Below are 16873 nucleotides of genomic sequence, written 5' to 3' on the forward strand. Positions count from 1 at the left end.
AGTCATCAGAAGATCAAAAGAAATTGGAAAACGATTTAGAAAAGGTATCTGAATGTTGCAAAAATTGGCGTTTACCCTAAATAACAAAAAGTGTAAGGTCATCCACATGAGTGATAAAAGGAATCTGTTAAACTTTGGTTACATGATCAATCAGTCAAATATAAAGGCTCTAAGTTCAACTAAATACCTAGGAATTACAATTACAAACAACTTAAATTGGAAGGAACACACAGAAAATGTTGTGGGGAAGGATAACCAAAGATTACATTTTATTGGCAGGACACGTAGAAAATGTAACAGATCTACGAAGGAGGCTGCCTATACTATGCTTATCAGTCCTCTTTTAGAATACTGCTGCATGGTGTGGGATCCTTACCAGGTAGGACTGCTGTAGTACATTGAAAAAGTTCAAAGAATGGCAGCACATTTTGTATTATTGTGAAATATGAGAGAGAGTGTCATTGAAATGATACAAGATTTGGGCTGGACATCATTAAAAGAAAGGCATTTTTCGTTGCGAATGAATCTTCTCACAAAATTCCAATCACCAACTTTCTCCTCCGAATGCAAAAATATTTTTTTGACACCAACCTACATATGGAGAAATGACCACCACAATAAAATAAGGGAAATCAGAGCTCGTACAGAAAGATATAGGTGTTCATTATTTCTGCGCACTATACAAGATTGGAAAAATAGAGAATTGTGAAGGTGGTTCAGTGAAATTTCTGCCAGGCACTTAAATGTGATTTACAGAGTATCCATGTAGACGCAGGTGTAGATGTACAGCAACAGAGATGCTGGTAACTTTCATCAGTGTCAAAATTCCAAAAATTGACAGGAATTTTGAACCTCATCAGAACAGGAATAATGGGGATAACCATGGGCAGTATAATGGAGAAACAGTCATAGAGGCAACTATTCATGAAATGGTGGTCCACCTCAGTGAAGGTTCACAGTTTTGGGGCGAGAAAACACATCAAGTGCAGAGATTCTTCTCCTGTCAAGATAACTTGTAAACTCTTTTGCTTTGTAAACTCTTTGGAATAAGAGAGTACTGCAGAATGTTAATAATGATGGTCATGCCTCAGATGGAATAAAATAAAAAGATGTTTCTAGCAACCGGCAAATCTTCATCAGTTATTTATTGCAACAAGAACCCGAAACGTTAAATAAAAATTTTTAGCAGTGAGAATGTACTCCTAGACATAACAAGACTTTGAGCCAGCATTGACAACAATGAGGTAATTAAGGTAAAGTAAAAAAATTCTTCTTTTGAAATCTTACTCCTCTCACAGTTTTCAAAATTTTGTGGAAAGAATGAGAACATTAATGGTGATGTGTGGAAGGCTAAATTTACAGGGGGACACCAAATAATATGTTACTTGTGTGGAGAAACATTCTCTAAGTGGCCCTGATAATATGTCACTGTGCAAGCTGCCTCTGAACTATCAAGAAATTTATTGTCACTAAATGCCATTACTTAAAAAGGGTGGAGGGGCACCAGTATAAGACAAAAAAATTGTGAAGATTGTGAAAAATGGAGATTTTAATTTGGACACCAACAAATCAGAAAATGGACTCTACATCCTTGATATCAGAAGTGACTAACAAGGAAGTACCAAGGACAGAGGAGAAGAAAAAAACACTCAGTGGCACAAAAAACTAAGACATCTGAATCTTAATAAACTGAAGAAACTACCAGAACTACGTGGGTGAAGATGTGTCAAAAGAGAATGTACCTTATTTGTGAAAGATTTTTTGTGGCAAAAAATAAGGAAACTATTCAGTGTTGTGTGGCACAGGACAACAAGGCCCCTTAAGATTATGTGCACGACATATGTCATGAGGTAATCCCACTAACTTATCTCAATGAATATTTTTAATGTCTTGATGACTGTACACATTTCTTGAAAGTGTTTGCTTTAGATACAAATGGTGAAATGGGAGACTACATCTGGGAATTTGTAAGTGAAAGGTGAAGCTCATTTAAATTTGCAGATGGAAAAAATAGATTTAACAGAAAAGGAGAGTACAGAACAACTGACTTTAAGGAATGCTTAAAAAACAGTGCAGTGATGGATTACACAATTAAAGGGTCTTCTTAATTGAATGGTAAGGCAGAAAGAATACATCTTAATACCATGAACAAAGGAAGAGCTTGTTGATTGATTCAAAAGTTGGAAAGAAAATGTGGGACTTGTAATCCACCCCTCCCTCACATCATTTATTGACTGTCAGTGACTTCATAATTAACTCTTTTAATAAAATTATAGGGGAGTAAGATTTACATTAAACTTTTTACTTATCCTCTTTTCTCGTAGTTTGCTCCAGTCCTTCACATCTAGGGGCTGATTCTTGAAGTTGAAATTTTTGACATTGTAGGTCTTCATGGCTCCAACTGACATAAATAATGCTGTAGTAATGCCTGAGCAGTTAATTTTATTCTCTCACATTTTTCTATATCACACTGTCTTTACAATTTCCATTCCAAAACCGAAAATTACATTGTTAATGCAAAAATTAAAATACACCCGATTACATCAGAGGCATGCCCACTACTCATCCTTTCTGAAGTACTAACAATATTTCAAAGAGTTTAAAAATTTTCTTGACAAATGAATCTCCACCAACTTATATAATTATTTTATAAATGAATCCAGAAGTAAACATAATAAATATAATCAGGTTGCACAATTAATAATAAGAATTTAAGTGTGCCAGATATTATGTAATTTCAAATATTTGTAAAAAAAAATAAAAAATAAAAAAAAATGGAAATTTAACTGTGCATACAGAAATGGTACATATCGATAGTAACAAGAAAAATAAAGTAATTTTTTAAATTGATTGTAGACTGAAATATACCACATTGTGTACAAAATCAAATGAAATTCTTTTAGAAAAACAGCTGAGATAATATTAACCTGTTTAAAAAGGTTGTTATTATTTTTGGTATCACCTACTTCTGTTGAGGAAAAGTAATGCTAGAGGAACAGCTGATGTGATTCTAGCTCAAATTGGGTATAGAAGAAGAACAAATTTGTCAAGACTGGGTATTTTTGGATCTGTGATGGGTACAAAACAACTTGGTATTAAAAAAAAAAAACTGAGAGTAAGAGGGAAAATAAGTGTTTCTGTAGGATGTGCAGACAATGGCTATCATACAACTATTAATATAAGGACACAATTGGTATCAGTTCATTGTTTCTCTAAGAAACTGGGAACATGACTTGGTTGTTATTTGAATAAAAATAAAGCCAGTCATTATTTGTTGCTATCTGCTTCAGTGTATTCTATAATGGAGAAATCCATATATTGTATCAAGCAATAAAAAACACTCCCCTGATTTTACAACAAAATATCTTGACAGAAAGATGGTTCAGTATTCTGTTGTTTCCTACTTTCTCAAAATTTTGAGAACATGGGAAGGAGTGAGACTGGTCTATAATTAGAGGTCAGCTTCTTACCTCCACTTTTCTATATTGATGTTACTACTACATATAGTACATCAGTCTTGCAGGGGATATGCCTTGACACATAGAACAATTACAAAGGTAACTCAAGGGCTGCATTACCAAGTCAGTGCAATATTTTAGTATTTGACCAGGATACCATCATATCTAGAAGGGTCATTAGCTCTTAGTGATTTCTGTGATCTATCTAACAGATGTATTGGAAAAACTGTTACCTGATAGTAGAGTATGCATTTCCTCTTAAAGCAAGTTTAATTTTTTCCCTGTGTTTTCCACTATTAGGAACAATGCAGTCAATTTAGAAACAATGGTTTTAATTTTTTATCACCTGTGCCAGTGCTACTGCCACCTAAAAGTTCAATATCATTTGCCTTGTCAAGTTTATTTGTTTTGTGCCTAATAATGCCTGATATTGTTCATGTCTTGTTCATGGAATTTTGAATTTTTTGTCCACAATACATTGTTTTTACTCTTTTGATGACATGGTGAAAAATATTGCTTATAGTATACTTTTAAGTCTCAATAGAGCTAGTTCTTTGCATTAGATAAAGTTCTCTTTATGAAGCACAAAGTATTTTAAGCCCAGATATAAGCTACCCTTTTTCTCAGCATCCATTGAAAATGTCCCTGACCAGCTGCAGAAGGAAGCTGGGTTCATAATGTTGTAAGTATATGTTTAGGAATGAATTAAATTTGTTATATACTGTGTGTCCTTGGTAAGCTTCTTCCCATTTTTTCATCCTATAAATTCTCTATGAATAGTGTAACTGAGTCACCATGTACAACTCTGTTAAATTTTCCCCTTCTTTCCTTAGTTATAACTAATTGATGGGGATGGGTTATTACTGCCATTTGAACATCATGACAATATAAACCATTTATTATGGTGCTCACATCAATTCCATTTAAGACAGATGCATTTAGTAAAACTTTGTGTAGATGAATACTTCACAGGATACAGATATCCAACCCTTTTTTATAGTCAAACATATACATAGGCATCCAAAAGGAGGGACAAGATGGGGCACTGATCTACCCTCCCCCTTCACTGAAATCTGGAGTAAAGAGTTTTTATTCATCACAGAATTCTCACATATTTCAGTTCTGTGGGTAAAATACAGTAAGTTTTTTGTATCACCTATAAAATTTATTTCTTGTGGCATGACACATCTCAAAACAGATCAACATAGTTGTATAAAAAAAATTGCAATTTTAGAGTCTCTATTTTTTCAAGTTATTTAATTATTCAGACTTTTAATACTTAAGGCCTACTGAATGAAAATCTCCATTCCTCATGCATATCTCTAACAATTGATAGCATACACAGAATATCACTTCTATTTTGGGGTTAGCCAGCATAGGGATCTTTCTAGTGTGCTGAGTGCTGAATTAGGGCAATATATTTCAGTTAAATTAAGTTGTTTATCATAGTTTATAATTGGGATACCAAATACATATCTGTGCTTGCTATTCAGTGTGAAATTACTTTGTGACCACTTTAGCTTGCAGACAGCTGCTAATTGTGGTACTGTATACTTCTGCTAAGGAGAGTACCTTTTCAGTAATCTGTACTTCCACTCTTGATGGTGTATATGTTATTCCTCTCTGCTGCATGTTTCATACTGAACCAAGTTTTTAGTGGTGGGGAGTGGATGGCTGGGATTTTAGTAACTGAAAAAGTTGATCTGAATAGCATTTATTGAAAAATTTAATTGTGGCTGGTACATTAATCTCAGAGGCTACAGTAAAGATTATGTCATGATTGCCAGACCACCAGCCTGGAAGATGATGTCAGGCACCACTGATCCACATGGCCACATATACCCTCCTGTAACTGAGATTAGTATAAGACCCATGGCACACTTACATTGTCAATACACTTAAATACGACAAATAACACAAGATTTTGGGTGAATATCTGAAGATTAGATAACTTTATATTGAATGTATTATGAAAATATTTTTCCTTTAAAAGTTCATAAATCAACATCAAGAAACTATATAGTCTTTAAAAAACTCTCTAAAACCTACAGATTCTCATTTAATACTAAAAATTTTAAAACTGACTGCCACTTATGCTGTTACTCAAAAGGCTAACTTTAATTGTGTGACAATACACATTCAAATTTGATGACTAATATCCATGCTTTAGTTTGCCTTTTGACGGACTTCCACATTTAAACATGGTAAGTCGATTCATCACGTATCCAATTTATTCGCATCAACAAGAATTACTCCACAATACGATTTACACCTCATGTAACAACTAATGAACTATGGTTACCCATTGCCACAGGACACAACATATAACAAGGGACTACAGCACACAATGTGTCACCTTAACAGTAAGGCACTACAAGCTGTGCTCTCTACATGTCAAAGCATTAGCAACTCAGACTATCCATATCACTTGCAGCAGAATTTAGATAGCTTAGCAGACCTGAAGAGAGCTTTATTCTAAATCAGGCCAGCATAGCAGCATGAGATGTCCATAGATACCACTTACGCTAGATAACTAACTAGTATACTAGCCTAAGAGAGTGAGGTGCACCACATCTAACTTAGAATTATGGGGCAGCCCTTTTGGATGCAAGAATACGTCTTATACTAGTACCCATAATTTAATGAAGTACGACACTGACAACCAATATGAGAGGGCAACACTGAATGTTCTTTACCACAAATTACAAAATCGCCAGTTCTTTACTCACAATAAATTTGGCAAACTGCAAATAAACTTCCTGACATATATTTCATATTACATTAGATCTGTAATACTTAGGTTACATAAGATGTGTAATACTTCCACAGCCACTGTCACTAACGGTGCAACCCTCCACTTTTATCACATGTGTGGTGCCAGAAAATCAGGCTGAACAAGAATCTCAAATACAACCATACAAACCAGTACACGCGTATAAAACTGTAATCACGTTTCACTGCATCAAGCCTGCAGTTAATCTGTAACGTCTACTGTCCAGGTGCTTCCACAGAATTGCAGTCTTGGTCACTGAATGTGCAATAGTACCTCTCTTCACTGTAAGATATTTTCTCTAAACCAATAGTGAATGCCTGTCAAAACAGTAAAATCAAGGGGCTCACATTAACAACAGTTATGGAGCAAAATCCTCCAACTGCGCACCAGTCACAATTTCTCTGACTCTGGTGTGCCTACACAAGATGACCACCACCAATGGCAATGATGTTAAATCAATCCTAAAATTCAATGCAAACCATTCAAACTCAACATAAATGAATGGTATCCATTCAATAACCAGATACTCTGGTTTTTGCATCTTTGACCCTTCACGCTATTGTAATATAATCTTATCAAACTGATAACTCAGACAAGACATGTGAATTCACAGTGCAAAAACTACAGATCAACACTGTGTCCACAGACATTATCCATTAACACTTTGTCCTATTATGCACAAGCTGCACAATGCTACTTCCGCAATTAACAGGAATGTCTCATTCTCAGTAAGTCATAAGGCTGACAGACAGCTCCCCACCTCAGCTATGCACCATGAGCCCACCACAGAGAGCGCTCACTCAGCAGCCTAGAAGCTAGTTTCCCACCAGCACCTTCAAGTGCAGTGCCCATCAAGCAGACATACAAATTCAAATCCCTATAATGATGGACATCCAGGACAACATGATACAAGAGTAGATCTTAAACATCCAAGCACAATATAATTTTGAAACCTTGTTGTACTATTGTATCAGTGGTGTGTTTAGCTTGAGGACAGGCAGGTTCCGTCAGAGAGCTTTATGAAGGAGAATGAAGTGTACAATATAATAGGAACTTATGAACAGTGAATACCAAGTGTGATTGCACTGTTGGTGCAAAGTCAGTATGTTAGATCTTGGGCAAACTGTAATCCCTCCTTGATAATAGTTTATAGTTTCATGCCACAGGACATTCAGATTTCAATTTGTATATTTTACAAGCAAGATACTTTTCATGAATGAGGTTTAATACATTTGAAAACATGATAATTCATTGTGTCTTAAACATATTAGTTCCTGGTTGGTTTTAGTAACCCTCTTATGTGGGTACTGGGTGAACAACACACTTAGTTTTAACTTAAGACCACCAATAGAACCAGTTTTTACCTGTCACAGATGGAATATCCTATGTGGCATAATACACTGTTGTACCGCGCGACCGCTAAGGTCGCAGGTTCGAATCCTGCCTCGGGCATGGATGTTTGTGATGTCCTTAGGTTAGTTAGGTTTAAGTCGTTCTACGTTCTAGGGGACTGATGACCTCAGAAGTTAAGTCCCATAGTGCTCAGAGCCATTTTTTGAACACTGTTGTAAATAGGTTGCTTGCAGCATTTAACATGGAACTGTTTGATAGATTTCCACAACACTTTAATAGTATGAATCCACAATGGTATTTTAGAAACTGAAGTGATATGATTTTTACATTTCTATGTCTTTTAGAATGTTACTCTGTTTAATCATGAAGTTTTGATTTAGTTCCTGATACAAAAATACATGGGGACACTTGAGCATGAAACATGCACTGTCATTGTGAATATTTGTTAACTGACAGTATAAACTAATTGCCAGGGCCATCAAATGACTCTCAACAAACAAAAGTTTGGACAATATCATTGTATGAATATTGTCGACTATGAGAGTATGAAACTAAACATTGGTAAGATGAGGATGGAACAACAACAGTATTTTAAAATGATAGCCTGCTACTCACCACATTGAGGAGATTTTGAGTCACTGACAGACAAAATGAAAAGACTGCTAAACATTCAAGCTTGCAGACCAAAAAGACCTGCTTCAGAAACAGAAAACACACGCACAATCACACAAGCACAGCTCATACACTTATGGCCACTGTGTGCAGCTACTGTGGCTGAAGACAGTGGCCATGTGCGTGTGAGTTGTGCTTGTGTGTGTGTGTGTGTGTGTGTGTGTGTGTGTGTGTGTGTGTGTGTGTGTGTGTCTGGTCATGCTTTCTGTTTCCACTGGAGGACTTCTTGTCTGAAAGCTTAAATATTTAGCAATATTTTCTGTGTGTGCGTCTGTGACTCAACATCTCGTCTACACGGTGAGTAGCAGTCTACCTTTTACAGTACATTTAACTTTAATTTTATATAAACTTTTCTTGAATATAAGGGCATTAGTTAATCTCTCAACCAGAAGATGCCAAGACAGTTTATATCACATGATCAATAAGTAATTCAATTGCATTATGTATGCACTCGATTATTGCAATTCTTTAATGTGAACGGTTGCATCTGAAGATGAGGTAGATATCTTAAAGTTAGTCATATTGAAATAGAAATTGAAGATCACTTAATTGCAGCCTGAGGCAAATTCATTTGCATTTTCAATAGAAAGAATGTATTATGTAATTTTACAATGGCCTAGCCAGAACTGAGAGGATGAAGTGTGCATATGGAGGCAGGTTCACATCTTGTGGAAATGCTTCTCATATGCTGATAAAGCAATCCATGACTTCAGGCAGCTGCAGCAACAACTGATGTGGTCCGAGAGTGGCCAAGCAGTTGATCTTTTGATTATGAGATGCTGGCAGCCTTATTGCTTTGATGTCCACAACTCTCTGTTGAGTACCTCTCACACCATTTGGCCCAGACTACCAATGCAAATGGAGGTGACCTGATGAAACCACAGGCCAAGGACAAGAACCTCCCACTGTTACTATTACACAGTCACATAGTCCTGAAAGCAGCATACACAGTTCGTCTAGTGTATCTTTGGTGACAGGCAGCTGGGAAACTTGGTATCCCTACACCTAATGGCCACAACTGGCACAAACTTTCTCACTGTCAAACCTTTGAAGTAATTTTCCTGTATATGTTTGCAACATTACTGTTAAATCAGATGTGCCATCAGTGTCACACTTAACAGCATGAAGGTTGATATGGGGGACAATTTAGTGGTGTGACTAGCTGTCTGGGCAGTTTACAATTCTTGCAGTTAATTGGCCAATTAAACTTTGTTATTCATAATAATGTTTAATAAATTCTTTCTCATGAAGGGGCTCAACATATGCCACCCATTCATTTCTGCAGGTGTAAATCTCCTATTCACTTGAATACTCAAGCTACATTCTCACAAATGACAATTCTATAATTTTCTAAACAGTAGCACTTTGCCTCACTAGTTGTTTATTTTGCATACACTACTGTACAGATTTATCTGTGTAGCCATTTTCAAGTGACTACATAGTGTAACTCATCAAATGGACATACTTAGGCTTCAATCAAAGCATTCGTCAAATTACATAGTAGTAAAAAACTAGAGTATTAGGAGGGGGGGGGGGGGGCACTCAACAGTTAAAGAAAAGACACTACATGTTTCTTGAACATCAGTGACATCGCACAACAGGTAGGTTCATAACATTGTACACTGACATCTTACTCCCTAGTAACTTTGGTGTTCAATGGGTGAGACTTTTAAATGCAAAATACGTTGAAGTGACTTTTGTGATTAGGCTATCCATCCACTGATTGCATTTCAACTTTTAGGGACATTTGCACATAATGCTTCATTTACTGAATGGTCATTAATGAAAGAGAAATACCAACATCAGCCACCTCAGGACAGTGAAATAATTCAATGGTGACATGTGCAAGTTAATTCGGGAACAGGACTCGAACCGGATTTCCCACTTTATGCAAGCAATCACCTTAACTGCTTTGGCTATCTGAGTGCATTTCCTGTTTAACCCATATTTCCAAACTGTGACACATTGCTTCCATAGCACCACCTTTTCCACCACCCTTGTTGCTCACAGTATTTAGTGTGGCTCCAACAAGAGGTCAGGGTACATCCACACTAAAGATATCATGAAATGATGCCTGAAAGAACAGATACTACACATCTAAGAGTAACATTTAATCTGTTTGCTGTGAACCAATTATAAGCTTGTACAGATTTTATAACTATTATTGTTTGAGCAGTCATTTAATATCACTGGAAGATTACTTTTGTGTGTTAGGAGCAAGAGTGGAGACTATACAGAATTTTTTGTGCCTCCCTTCTGAGTCTGGTTTTTTTAGATTAGATTTACTTTCATTCCAATCGATCCGTAGTGAGGAGGTCCTCCAGGATGTGGAACGTGTCAGAAAAACAACAATACATGACAAATATTTACAACCAAAACAAATAAGCTAATGTACCATTCCACAGGTCCCAAGTGGAATGATCGACATTTTTTAATGAACACTAAGAGTCATTTTACAAATACTAATGCACTGAATTTAAAATAAAAAAGTTTTTTATTTATTTATAAGGTAATAAACATTTAATACAACTACTGTAATACTTATTTACAATGAACACATTACTGCACTGAAATGGTGGAGAAGTTAGATTATACTTACACACACACACACACACAAATTTTCAGTGAACACATTACTGCACTGAAATTGTGCAGAAGTTATGTTGTACTTATATACAAATCAGTTGGTTTTACTAAGAAATTCATCAATGGAGTAGAAGGAGTTGGCCACCAATAAATCCTTTAGGCTTCTCTTAAACTGAATTTCATTGGTTGTTAAGCTTTTTATGGCTGCTGGCAAGTTATTGAAAATGTGTGTTCCTGAATAATGCACACCTTTTTGTACAAGACTAAGTGACTTTAAATCCTTGTGAAGATTATTCTTATTTCTAGTATTGATTCCATGAATTGAGCTGTTGGTTTGAAAAAGTGATATATTTTTAATGACAAATTTCATTAAGGAATAAATATACTGGGAAGCTGTAGTTAGTATCCCTAGTTCCCTAAACAGGCTTCTGCAGGATGTTCTTGAGCTCACACCACATATAATTCTTACTGCACGTTTTTGTGCCCGGAAAACTGTAGCTTGGCTTGATGAATTACCCCAAAAAATAATCCCATATGACATTATGGAATGAAAGTAAGCATAGTATGCCAGCTTTTTCATTTTGATATCCCCTATGTCTGACAAAATTCGCATTGCAAACAGAGATTTGTTAAGACGCTTCAGCAGTTCTGTGGTGTGCTCCTCCCAGTTGAATTTATTATCAAGCTGTAATCCCAAGAATTTAACACTGTCCACTTCTTCTATCTTCTTGTCATCGTATGTTAGACATATACTCTTGGGACACCCCTTACAAGTTCTGAACTGCATGTAGTGGGTTTTTTCAAAGTTTAGTGACAAAGAATTGGCTAGGAACCAGTGATTAATGTCCACAAATATTTTATTGGCTGATCTTTCTAAGACTACACTTGATTTGCTATTTATTGCAATGTTTGTATCATCGGCAAACAAAACAAACTTGGCATCTGGTAATGTTACTGATGAAAGGTCATTGATATACACAAGGAAAAGTAAGGGCCCCAAAATGGAACCTTGTGGGACCCCACATGTAATTAGTTCCCAGTTGGATGATGCCTGATAGCTTGATACATGTCTCTTTCCTAATAACACCCTTTGTTTCCTGCCAGAGATATAAGATTTGAACCATTTTGCAGCATTTCCTGTTACACTATAATATTCTAGTTTACTTAAAAGGACATTGTGATTTACACAGTCAAATGCCTTTGACAGATCACAAAATATACCAGTTGTCTGCAATTTTTTGTTTATGTAATTGCAGTTACAGACCCTCTGCTTACTGTTATGCCCTTGATACCATTAGACTTTTCTCATTCAAGTAGAATGTCAAGACAATCAAAGGCTGATCAATGTAACACTATGTTGTTGTTGTGGTCTTCAGTCCAGAGACTGGTTTGATGCAGCTCTCCATGCTACTCTATCCTGTGCAAGCTTCTTTATCTCCCAATACTTACTGCAACCTACATCCTTCTGAATCTGTTTAGTATATTCATCGCTTGGTCTCCCTCTACAGCTTTTACTCTCCACGCTCCCCTCCAATACTAAATTGGTGATCCCTTGATGCCTCAGAATATGTCCTACCAACCAATCCCTTCTTCTAGTCAAGATGCACCACAAATTTCTCTTCTCTCCAATTCTGTACAGTACCTCCTCATTAGTAATGTGATCTACCCATCTAATCTTCAGCATTCTTCCGTAGCACCACATTTCGAAAGCTTCTATTCTCTTCTTGTCTAAGCTATCGATCGTCCACGTTTTACTTCCATACATGGCTACACTCCATACAAATACTTTCAGAAACAACTTCCTGACACTTAAATCTATACCCGATGTTAACAAATTTCTCTTCTTCAGAACCGCTTTCCTTGCCATTGCCAGTCTAAATTTTATATCCTCTCTACTTCAACCATCATCAGTTATTTTGCTCCCCAAATAGCAAAACTCCTTTACTACTTTAAGTGTCTCATTTCCTAATCTAATTCCCGCAGCATCACCCGATTTAATTCGACTACGGTCCATTATCTTCATTTTGCTTTCATTGATGTTCATCTTATATCCTCCTTTTAAGACACTGTCCATTCCATTCAGCTGCTCTTCCAGGTCCTTTGCTGTCTCTGGCAGAATTACAAGGTCATCGGCGAACCTCAAAGTTTTTACTTCTTCTGCATGGATTTTAATTCCTACTCCGAATTTTTCTTTTGTTTCCTTTAGTGCTTGCTCAATATACAGATTGAATAACATCGGGGATAGGCTACAACCCTGTCTCACTCCCTTCCCAACCTCTGCTTCCCTTTCATGCCCCTCGACTCTTATAACTGTCATCTGGTTTCTATACAAATTGTAAATAGCCTTTTGCTCCCTGTATTTTACCCCTGTCATCTTCAGAATTTGAAAGAGAGTATTCCAGTCAGCATAGTCAAAAGCTTTCTCTAAGTCTACAAATGCGAGAAATGTAGGTTTGCCTTTCTTTAATCTATTTTGTAAGATAAGTCATAGGGTCAGTATTGCCTCACGGGATCCAACATTTCTACGGAATCCAAACTGATCTTCCCCGAGGTCAGCTTCTACCAGTTTTCCATTTGTCTGTGAAGAATTCGTGTTAGTGTTTTGCAGCTGTAGCTTATTAAACTGATAGTTCGGTAATTTTCACATCTGTCAACACCTGCTTTCTTTAGGACTGGAATTATTATATTCTTCTTGAAGTCTGAGGGTATTTCACCTGTCTCATACATCTTGCTTACCAGATGGTAGAGTTTTGTTAGGCCAGGCTCTCCCAGGGTTGTCAGTAGTTCTAATGGAATGTTGTCTACTCCCGGGGCCTTGTTTTGACTTAGGTCTTTCAGTGTTCTCTCAAACTCACGCAGTATCATATCTCCTATTTCATCTTCACCTACATTTTCTTCCATTTCTATAATATTGTCCTCAAGTACATCGCCCTTGTATAGACCCTCTTTATACCCCTTCCACATTTCTGCTTTCCCTTCTTTGCTTAGAACTGGGTTTCCATCTGAGCTCTTGATATTCATGCAAGTTTCTCCAAAGGTCTCTTTAATTTTCCTGTAGGCAGTATCCACCTTACCTCTAGTGATATGCACCTCTACATCTTTACATTTGCCCTCTAGCCATCCTTGCTTAGCCATTTTGCACTTCCTGTTGATCTCATTTTTGAGACGTTAAATTCCTTTTTGCCCGCTTCATTTACTGCATTTTTATATTTTCTCCTTTCATCAATTAAATTCAATATCTCTTCTGTTACCCAAGGATTTCTACTAGCCCTCGTCTTTTTACCTACTTGATCCTCTGCTACCTTCTCTATTTCATCTCTCAAAGGTACCCATTCTTCTTCTACTATATTTCTTTCCCCCATTTTTGTCAATCGTTCCGTAATGCTCTCCCTGAAGCTCTCTACAACCTCTGGTTCTTTCAGTTTATCCAGGTCCCATATCCTCAAATTCCTACTTCTTTGCAGTTTCTTCAGTTTTAATCAACAGTTCATAACCAATAGATTGTGGTCAGAGTACACGTCTGCCCCTGGAACTGTCTTACATTTTAAAACCTGGTTCCTGAATCTCTGTCTTACCATTATATAATCTGTCTGCGACCTTCCAGTATCGCCAGGCTTCTTCCATGTATACAACCTCCTTTTATGATTCTTGAACCAAGTGTTAACTATGATTAAGTTATCCTTCCTCCCATTCCATATTCACCTACTACATTTCCTTCTCTTCCTTTTCCTACTATTGAGTTCCATTTACCCATGACTATTGAATTTTCATCTCCCTTCACTATCTGAATAATTTCTTTTATCTCATCATACATTTCATCAATCTCTTTGTCATCTGCTGAGCTAGTTGGCATATAAACTTGTACTACTGTGGTAGGCGTGGGCTTCGTATCTATCTTGGCCACAATAATGCGTTCACTATGCTGTTTGTATTAGCTTACCCACATTCCTATTTTCCTATTCATTATTAAACCTGCTACTGCATTACCCCTATTTGATTTTGTATTTATAACCCTGTATTCACCTGACCAGAAGTCTTTTTCCTCCTGCCACTGAACTTCACTTATTCCCACTATATCTAACTTCAACCTATCCATTTCCCTTTTTAAATTTTCTAACCTACCTGCCTGATTAAGGGATCTGACATTCCACACTCCGATCCATAGAATGCCAGTTTTCTTTCTCCTCATAACAACGTCCTCCTGAGTAGTCCCTACCTGGAGATCCGAATGGGGGGACTATTTTACCTCCAGAATATTTTACCCAAGAGAACGCCATCATCATTTAACCGTACAGTAAAGCTGCATGCCGTCAGGAAAAGTTACAGCTGTAGTTTCCCCTTGCTTGCAGCCGTTCGCAGCACCAGCATAGCAAGGCTGTCTTGGTTAGTGTTACAAGGCCAGATCAGTCAATCATCCAGAGTGTTGCCCCTGCAACTACTGAAAAGGCTGCTGCCCCTCTTCAGGAACCACACATTTGTCTGGCCTCTCAACAAATACCCCTCCATTGTGGTTGCACCTAAGGTACAGCTATCTGTATTACTGAGGCATGCAAGCCTCCCCACCAATGGCAAGGTTCATGGTTCATTTAACACTATATCTAGCCTAGTATTCTGCTGTTGTCTAGCTCTTTCAGATTTTTGTATGAGAGTTCACAAATGGCTTTCTCTTTAGCTAATCATTAAGAAAACTAAAATGAAAGACAGCTAGCAATTTACATTTCAAAATATTATTATGGGCCATTTTGTCATGTTTTTCCTTAAAGGCTGGAGAGTGACATTGGACTGTGGTTAGAGATGAGATTTAGTAATACAATGCTTCCTGAAGCCTCCTTTGGTGTTCTGTTTTTGAAAGTAATGTCTACTGTTAGAGTAAAGAGTGTATACAGAGTAAATCTAATGTCTACGTATTTGCTTGTTTATTTATAGGCATCATGTTGGATGCCAAAGTGGGAAGTAGTCATTGAAGCGAGTGGCCAATGATTGCAATATGTCATGATTTCAGCCATTAATAGCTGTTCTTGTTTGTTGTAGAGAAACAAGCTTCAAAGTGCTGAAGAACTATGTTTAAGAAAGAGGCCAACTCTTCATCAATACTGTCTCTTTGGAAATCTCTTCACACAGTTTTTCCTGTAAGTTTTATCTAAATGCCAAGACCACCTCACTAGTTTTGTTTCTGTTACAAACTGTTTTGTCATGATTTGAATCTAATTCCTTTATGTGTTTTATTGTCAAAATTTCACTGCCATGGTCATTTTATTGCTTTTATTTGTAAATAACTGAAGGTGTTTGAGTCTAAGAACAAGTTGCCAGTAAATGTTGTACTATGAAATTCAATCCCTGATGGAAATTTTACTGTCAGACATAATTAAAAGGTGGACATGGCCATCAATATATTCTGGATTAGTGCTATCATACAGAAAATTGTTACGAATGTCACCACAAATAATGAGTCTCCTGTTACACCTTCACAATATTATTAACTATATCACCTACTGTTTGTTGGAACTTATGACATTTACTGCTGTAGGGCTGTAATTTGTCACTATAACTAATCTAAGTGTTTGAAGATCCACTGTTGTTGCACAACGTTGAAATATCTATTTGATACAATATTCAGTCATCTGTAGAGCCCATGATTTCCATGTGGCATTCAGATAAACATAACAGTTCTGCTGATATTGCAACTGTATTGATTTTTCTTTATGACAAGCCTTATGTTTTGATGAAAGACACTAAGTGAACGGTCATTCAGAATGATGGAGTTGTGCTTTCATGGTGTCTGTTTTCATCGTAACTGTATTTACTCTGCAGCTATTTCTTTTGGAAGAATCCATCCTGGAAAAAAACTCTGTTCAAAACACTGGAAATTGCTGGGAATAGATAGATATTGTTTTGTTTTGCTCAGACTGAATAATGATGATGATGATGATGATAATAATAATAATAATAATAATAATAATAATAATAATAATTATTATTATTATTATTGCAATTACATGTGACAGTAGCCTCTTACCAGAAGCACTCTGAT

The sequence above is a fragment of the Schistocerca cancellata genome, chromosome 5 (genome assembly GCF_023864275.1).
Source record: "Schistocerca cancellata isolate TAMUIC-IGC-003103 chromosome 5, iqSchCanc2.1, whole genome shotgun sequence".
NCBI classification, from domain to species: Eukaryota; Metazoa; Arthropoda; class Insecta; order Orthoptera; family Acrididae; genus Schistocerca; species Schistocerca cancellata.